Source organism: Nothoprocta perdicaria, unplaced genomic scaffold (assembly GCF_003342845.1).
Source record: "Nothoprocta perdicaria isolate Ctin4 unplaced genomic scaffold, notPer1 scaffold_0, whole genome shotgun sequence".
NCBI lineage: Eukaryota > Metazoa > Chordata > Aves > Tinamiformes > Tinamidae > Nothoprocta > Nothoprocta perdicaria.
In genome coordinates, this window is record NW_020454092.1 from 14,630,619 (window position 1) to 14,639,404 (window position 8,786).

An 8,786-nucleotide genomic window follows, 5' to 3' on the forward strand; every position below is an offset into this window, starting at 1 on the left:
ATAAGTCAAAGCAGAATCACTTCTTTGCTGGGCAAGTCCGGTTTTGATCCTACCTTTACTTGGGTAAACATAAAATGACAGTTTACTATTAGGAATGGAGTTTCAATAGCAGAACAAAGATCACATGCCCACGGCTTTGCAAACAGATGAAAAGGATGCTCCAGAGGATGAAAAGTGGGAAAGGCAAGGAAAATCCTCTCAGAAATTTCCAAGTGTTATGGTTGGGGCCAATATAGGAGCAAAACTGCATGGCAAGCAGTCCCCAGTGCCATGAGAGCAGCAGCGTGCTGGCAGCCCCATTTCTGAAAGCATCCAGACCAAAAAGCAGCAGTCTGCAGTGCTGACCACTGAACCATACTCATCACACAAGCAAGCATGTGTGGGAGACAGAAATCCCAGAAATTTATGGTCCAATAAGATCATTAGACAAAGGTCACCGCAGAAACGTACCTCTGCAGATTTCCATGAGGTTTCTAGAGAAAGTACCTCTCTGCATTTACATTTTAATTGCCTCATAAGGGAAGGAAATGCCAGGAATCTGCTATTGCTCTGAGACAATTCTAAATACCACTGCACCTGTCTATAAGTTTGTGCTATTACAAGATCCAACTCTATCTTACAGCTTACAGCTCAGCTCAGTCTCAGAAGAGGACAAGACCCTTCCTGCAGCAATGTCTACTTGTCTATAAAATCACATATAGTACGAAGGAAGTGAAAAGGAAATTATTACCTGTCATTCCAAGAGGCAGCTGAGAGATCACTGCAAGATCACCCACAAAGACAACACATCCTTGTACAGTGTGTAAAGTCACAGGACTCTGCCACTGGATTCAGTTCCCGAAGCCACCATTGCATCTGCCAAACAACACATTAGATCCAATCTAAATCACAGCCCAATTAGCAATGTCCCAGGTTATGATTTCAGCTTCTTCAAGATCGTGGAGAGGTGCAAGGAGTGGTCTTTAAGTCACATTGCTTGGAATTTGGGCCTGGAAAAGAACAGATCTAAGCTGGACAGTACCATCATCTTGACTCTCAGCCCTCTACCTTGAGTCTGATTATTGCTCTGCCTTCTCTCTTTCTTCATATGATTTATTTCTCAGCTTTTTTTTTTTCCTATTAAGAATATAGAGAATACTTTTCCCCTCCACCCAAGCAACATGAGGTTTCCAGATTTTCAAACAAGTTTCTTCTTCCCAAGAAACCTTCATAAAATTACTGAGAGATGAAGGAAGTTAATAGGCCATATTCTTGTATCCTCTACTTGCCAAGGAAACATCTGTGCTAATAACTGTCCAATTACACAAACAGTGCAGTAATTTTTTATGAAGCTTCCTAAAATGGGAGGAAATTAATGGGTCAGTTATCAGCAAGGGGCACGTATTTTTAATTACCTTGCAGGGGGCTTGTCTCTCCTGTGTTTAATTCTCAGAGATTCCCACTGGCAAACTAATTAGAAAGCAGCTTCATTTGAAGACCAGGTCTAAAGTTACATGGCTTTCCTCTCCTGGGATACAAACACCTAGTTGGCAGATGTTAGCGCGTGTTCTCCTCTGACAAACTGCAGTCCTCTCCAGAGTGGACCAAAGCATAGCTGGTCTGCAAGACAGAAAATGTACAGTATGCATAAGTCATCATTTTAAGTGTCATTCATCAAAGAGGTTGGTATTGCATCTTCCTCTGTAGAAGATGTACTAGTAGACATTTTAACTGAAGAACTGTTGTTCCTTATGAACTGAAATTAGAATATATATTATGATCTAATAACATTTTCTTACTTCTCCTTGCTTTTTCAGGCAGAAAACATATAAATTTGATCTGTATTTGAGTTGCTAGAGTAATTAACCACCTTGATGGGGGTAGAGTCAGGGTAGTGGAAACCTGATCCAGAAAAGCACTAAAATATGTTCCTACTTCTAGGTCTCTACACTGGCCTATTGGCTTTAGTCAATAGCTCACAGGCTTAAAGACATACATGTAGTTTCTAGGGTGCTTGCCTAGGAGAAAGCAGAGGTAATGCCACAAAAGCCAGTGATGTATATGTACTTATGGATGTTAGCTTTCTAAATCACAGCTTACCTATTTTCTACAATATACCTATTCAAGATGTTCCAGACCACGGAGATTAAAACATCTTTGGAATAGATCTGATGTGGCTTTGTGAGTCCACTTGATTTACACATTATATCTTCCTACCCACTGATCCACAGACAGCAAGTGGCTTTCGTAGGTCTTAGAACAGTGGTACGTGCTAGACCTGGCTTTGCTTTCAGGAGCATGATCCAGAGGAGGAAAAAATTCCCACAACAATTAGGTGATATCTGTGGCAATCCATACCTGATTAATTAAGCAGGCTTTGGGATAAGCTGAGGCTGAGGCCTTTTTTTGGGATAAAAGCCTCAGCAGAGAGTGGCAGTGTGGTAGTAAATCCTTGCAGGGTTTTATTTCATAGCACTAGAACAAAGTACCAAGGAAACAGAACAAAATACAAGGTGCATCCCCTGTCCTGAAGGCCAAATCATGAGGTCAGCAAAGCAGCAGTTGAGAGTGAGGACAAGCCAGGGAAGACAGACTGTCCACAGTGTTCCACTGTGGGAAACTCTTAGTGCTACAGCAAACTTCTGGAAACAACCGCCAGACCTAATGCTGAGGAAGCCAATTTGCAAGAACTTTCTGAGCCGAGCAAGAGAGATGTTGCCTCCAAAACACCGCAGCGTGTTTAGATTTAGGATGAATGCATTGCTGTCTTTCCCCAAAACCTTGGGCTGCTGAAATAAAAAGAGAAAAATGAATAAATTCAACAATGAGACCTTGGATGGGTGTTTCTGAGGCTGTCTACAGGAAGAAAAATGGTCCCCTCTGCACACAAGGTTCCTCCCAGCTCTCACACGCACTCCTGATTTGAGCATTAATTTCTATTAAAGAAAAAAAAAAAACAAAAACAAAGCATAAAAGAGAGTTGTGGGGTAGGGAGGTATTCCCCCTGCTTTCTGTTCAAATGAGAATTAAACTTTCTCTCTCACCTCAGAGGAAGGGATTGGGATCAGGGCTTCTGCTTCACATTCATTTGCAGTTCTGACTGGCTGTTAATGTGTATCTGGCTCTGCAGCCCCTGCCCCAACTGCATTACCTGCTGAAGAAACCCATTTCATACAGCTGTCCTTGGACTCTCTGCACTCCTGGATTTTCACCCGGGATTACAAAGGAGCTAAAATCTCAAGATGCTCCCAAGGAATCACCCCATGGCATAACCCCCTCCCCTGACACCCCTGGGCTGCAGCGTGGGGCTCTGGCACCAGCCATCTCCTCCCAGGTGTGAAACAACCCGGGAGGTTGTTTCCTCCTCCCGGCAGGACCACCGGGACTCCGGCACGTGGTGGGAGCTGCGGGCGCTCCTGCGGGTTCAGCTAATGAGGGGGCTCCTCACCGAGCACCTCGAGGATGGATTTCAGACGAGGTGCCTCCCTTGGCGCCCCAGCTGGGCCCGCAGCATTCAGCAGGCTGTTGAAAGGAGTCCACTCACAACTCCTAATTTAACAAATGCAGTTATTCAAATAACTATCCCTACGTGTCAGTCTTTAAATAATAAAGCCTTAAATAATAAAGCCAGTCTTTAAATAATAAAGTCTTAGCCCTCCTTTCTGCTCCTTCAGCAAGATTTTTAGCCATCATCTTGCTGCTATCTTTTTCCCTATATTTTCCCCAATAATTTGGGGTATATCTTGTATATATCCTCTCTCCTGCAGAATTTCCCCCACAAAGGGGGTGCATTGATCCAGCCCCACTGAACCCCAAGTGCACTGCAAAGAAACCAGCTGCAGAGCGAGCAGCACCTTCTTGCTCACCTAGCTGGGTTTGCCACATTTAACCCAATCAGTAAAGACTGGGGCTAACTCCCCTTCCCATCTCACCTGCAGGATTTTTTTTTGCTGGCTTCTCTATGTTTTTCAATGGGCGCAGTTTGATGCAGGGCGGGTTGGAAAAGCACTCAAGGTTTTCTGCTCCCTGCTGGAGCTCACATAACACCCACTCATCTCGGCAGGAAAAGCTCCGTGCCTCATAGAAAGAGCAAGAAGGCAAACTAGTGAATATATGTGTTTCTCCTGCAGCTCTGCACGCAACTGCAGCTTGTTCCTGATACAACAGCACAGCGATCCCAGCCTCTGGAGAGGTGTATTATATCAATGATTTATTTAAGGCAATTTATACCCTTAACCATTCAAGCAGATTTGCAAGGCCTGAGATCTGCAGCTTGTGTTGGAATAATGCCTGGAAATCCCTGAGTATTTCAGGTGTAACTATTTGTCTCCTGCATACAACAACATCCTGGCCACTGTAAGGAAAGAGTGTTTGTCCCTCAGCTTAGCCAGAAAGCTCTTCTGTGTTTCATCTCAGTTTGTTTTTCTCTCTCCAGTGCCATTCCCAGCCCTGGGGATGGACACACAGAGGTGGCTCTCATCTAACCTAGCCCTACGGTTCCTCAGTGGCTGTGCTTAATTCATAGGAACCCAGGAAAAGATGATCCTTTTTGCATCCCAGCCAACACCTTGTGCTTTCCAAGCACAGAGCTCTTCAACCTGCAATAGTTCATACCACAAATTATTGGTGGCTGAGGTGCCAAATCAAACAAAGAAGCCACAGGCTGGAACGGCTCTCTGGAGCAGAGCAGTTGTCCAGCGTGTTGGGGTGTCAGCAAGTGTCCCCACTGCTGCGTTCAGAGGCAAATGGGAACCAGAGCCTGCCTGGGAACACGGCCAGTGTCCGCTCTCAATGGAAGCCAAGGAAAAGCACCAAAATCAGCAGCAACCTGAAGACAAGGAGGAGCACTCTGGAGTTGTCTGGGGACACCCTGCAGTTTGCAGTTCCCAGGGTTTTCATGCAAAAACTAAGAGTGATTTGCAGCTGCATTTTCCTGACCAGGAGACTGAGCTGAGCTGCTGGATGTCATGCCCAGCCCAGCAAGGAGACCACAGTGCAGGAACAGGAATTCTTGCACCAGACAAGCAGTGGGAGGCGGCACGTAGGAAATGAGGAGCCTCCTACCTCTGCCCTTAGCTGTGACAGAGCCGCTCCGCGCCGCGCTCAGCCCTGCTGCAGGACACGGTTAATTTTCTCTGGAATCTCTCAGCCTCGCGAGCTCGTCTGTGCAGCCACAAACTCTCCTGCTCCGAGCCTTCCGTCACCTAAACGAGCAGAGAAATAGAAATAGCAGCAGAGGGGCCAAGACGACGACAGGCCAAGTTTATAAGCAACAGAGTTGACATTAATAGGCCTAAGGGAAAGAACTGTCCATGTGAGGATGGAGTGACGGGAAAGAACAGGACTTGGCTATAGGAAAAATAAAAAAAGAAAATAAACAAAAATATAAAGACTCAAGGCAATAAAACTTCCCCAAATGTGCACAACTGGTTATTTGTATCACAAGTGGCACGTCTGTTAGGTAGATTTAATTAAATCCTGAGAGTAATCCAGGAGAATGTGTGGGAAACACACATATGGGGGAATTTATGGGTTCACCACAAGGTTTTATTCCCTCAGTACTGAGGCCAGTACCGGAAGGCAGATGAATCTGTGGTGGACTGGAAGCTCTCATTGCTCTCCAAAACAGCCAGGGAGTAAAACACGGACAAAAGAAGTATCTTTTGGAGCAACAAGAATCTCTGCAGGCCCTAGGGCTTTGCAGGAAGGGAACACAGCCTTAGATTTGGTTTCTGGCCCTCCACAGCAGAGGGAATCACTCCATCAACACAGCACTGAGCGCCAGGAGGTGCCCAGAGGAGACCATTCTGCAGCAAGGTGGAGGGAAGGAGAGCAATTCCACACAAAGGGTGGAAAAAATAGTTGGCAGCTGCTTACAGAGCCACTTATGAATTACAGACTCTGATCTCTCAGAGAAAGGGCCAGCAACCACCTCTCATGCTTGTTATCATCCCCTTTTTGTTTGCTTTTCATTTGCTCAACCTACAATTTGTTGAGCAGGCTGTGCAGCAGGTATCATCTCAGGGCTGGCTCTTACCCGGGTGCTGCTTTTAGCCTAGAGCACGGAGGAACAGACCAGCGTCAAGACAGGGAGATGGCCAGAGAAGCTACTGATTTCACTGAGAAAACGCTAAACGTAAATTGTCCTGTTTCTGACCTGTACTACTTGGAGCTCTTTGAAAGCAACACCATTAAAAATCATGATGCAATCAGAATATTAAGCAAATGAAAGACAACACAGGAATAATGAATGGACATAAATCACACAGGGACCTACTCAGGAACCCAGAAAACATGACGCACGTGGGAGATACCAAATTTTCTGCAAGTCTTGTCTGTTGGGGAGCAGTCTTTCTACTTACTGCTTGCAGTACAACAGCTGATACCCCCCAAGTTCCTTGATTGGCAATAAGGGTAGCAGAATAAGGCAGAGCTAATCAGAAATGTTTCAAACCCTTATTTCACCAAGAAAACCATAAAAAAAATCCTCCAAAACATCTCTGGTTCTATCGATCTATGTTGAATTTCTTGGAAGAAATACCTAAATTCCTTCTGGATTGTCAAGCACTAGCACCAAGTCCCATAAGCTGGTGACAGATTAAGCCAGGCTGAGCTCCCAGCTTTGCAACAGAGAGCTTGGGAACTTTGAGATGGCTTCAAAGACCACACAGAGCCTGAGGCCCACACACTAAAAGCCAGGACGGACCCACAAATCACAAAATGGTTGAGGTTGGAAGGAACCTCTAGAGATCATCCAGTCCAACCCAAAGCCCCAGATCCCCAAAGTCCTCAGAAGCTACTCAAGGAAACTGGAGTCTGTACAACACACATCAAGCTCACAAAACACATCAAAACACAAAAGCTACCAGGCCAAGGGAACATCTAGTTCACAGTAAAACAGGGAAAAAAAAATCAATAATCTAAACCAAATTCTTCCGTCCTGCAGAAAAACTGGATTTTTCAGTCTGCTTTAGACACGCTAAGAGAGCTACAAGCCCTGTACATAAACAACACAAGGTATGTGGTTGCTTAGATATTTTGTAAGAGGAAGAAACTGGCAACACTTAGACCACTAAATAGTTGAGTTAATTTGGAAAAAGAACCCACAGTAAGGTTACTAGACTCAGATGTCAGCTAAAGCCTTATTTGCCCTGCAGAGCTGCTCTTTCTCAGGCTCCTGCGGACACACAGCAAATGGATTAGAGGCCTCCACGTTTTGCACTTGAGCACCAGGAGCGAAGCATGAGGCCAACTTCAGGCCAGCTTGCAAAGTCACCCTGAGCTCTCATTTTCCTGTAGATTATATTGCAACCTGCAAAATTCCCTTGGGTAGGCAGCACCATCACCAGGCAAGCTGCATTTTAGATCCTTCTCAAAGCACTCTCTAGTTCTTGCTGCTGCTTTTCAGAGTGGCGTCCTGCAGACCCAAGATAGACGTCTTGATGTTGCTGGTGAAGATCTGGCTCTAGAAAGTAGCATAAAATGGATGTATGGATGGATATCCACCACCCACTCTGCTGGCCCATTTGGTCTCTGATTTAGGAGGCAGAAATTCTTCACGTGATTACAGCTGACACATCCCAGCCAGAAAGCTCCAACTTTGCAAGTGATTATTGGGGCTGAAGATTAGCTGCTGTTTCTCCTTGCAAGTCTTGTGAGAACAGCGTGACCCAGGGGTTTTCACCCACACTCTCTGCTCCTGTTTTTGTCCATCAAAGGAAGCCAATATTCATTTGCTGAAACAAGACAACTTCTACTCAGGTTTTGCCACCAACCAAATACTGCAAGGAGACAGGAAATAGAAATGGAGTCTGGGATCATACCAGACATGGACTAGGAAAATTCTCAAGTTCATCTTCTGTGGTTAAGCTGCCTATTACAGGCCAAGCAAAAAAGACCATTAAGATGGTTGTTGCTGCAGTTTAGAGCCAACAGAGACAGCTTGTACTGGGAAGCACAAGGCATTGGCTGAAGAGGCCTCTATAACTGTTAAATTACACTTCTCTGGAAAGCATCAGGCTGCAAACTTCAAGTCTTTGGGCCACTGAACAGCAGCAAAACAAGGGGAAAGATGTTTGCCACTCAGACCAGGGAAGGTCAGACCGAGATAGAGAATGTGGCTGCACTAAAATACTTGCAGGTACTTCCAGGCAACACTGCTGCAGGGTATGTGGTCCAAGACTACAGCAGTGAGGCTTTGGACATATCCACATGGGATAAGAGCAGTATCTGGCTACTTGCTCCCTCGCACCCCAATAGCACGGCCACAGTCTGCATCTCACAGGCAGGTTTTGCAAGGCAGAGTGTGGGGCATCATATCTATGGGCATGACTGAGGTTCCAGCAAGGTCCACCCAACTTGCCAGCTTATCTAGACCAGACTGAGCCCATGCCAAAGATGCTGACGCGTCCTTCCATCCTTGTGTTACAGCAGAGATCTGAGATGTGCAGAGACAAAATGGCTTGGCTGGGATCCCACCACAAGACTGAGGATTAAACTGACACTTCCTTTGCTCACCGAGGTCGCGCTGATGAAATCTTGGTCCTCATTTTCTCTCTGATGTTTTGCTGCACACACTGACTGAGCACAGACCTATCTGAACCTGCAGCTTGTAAAAACATACAGCGTTTTTGCATACATCAGTGTATAAATGTGCATAGCCTGATACTACTTATATACCACACTCACCTCGGGACAGCAGGACAGATTTTTCACAGCCCTTTGTGTTGTCAGAAATCTATGATTTCTGCTCTGTTTCCTTAAGACACCAGCTGGACTGGAACTGGACAGGCTTTCTTTGGCTAGTG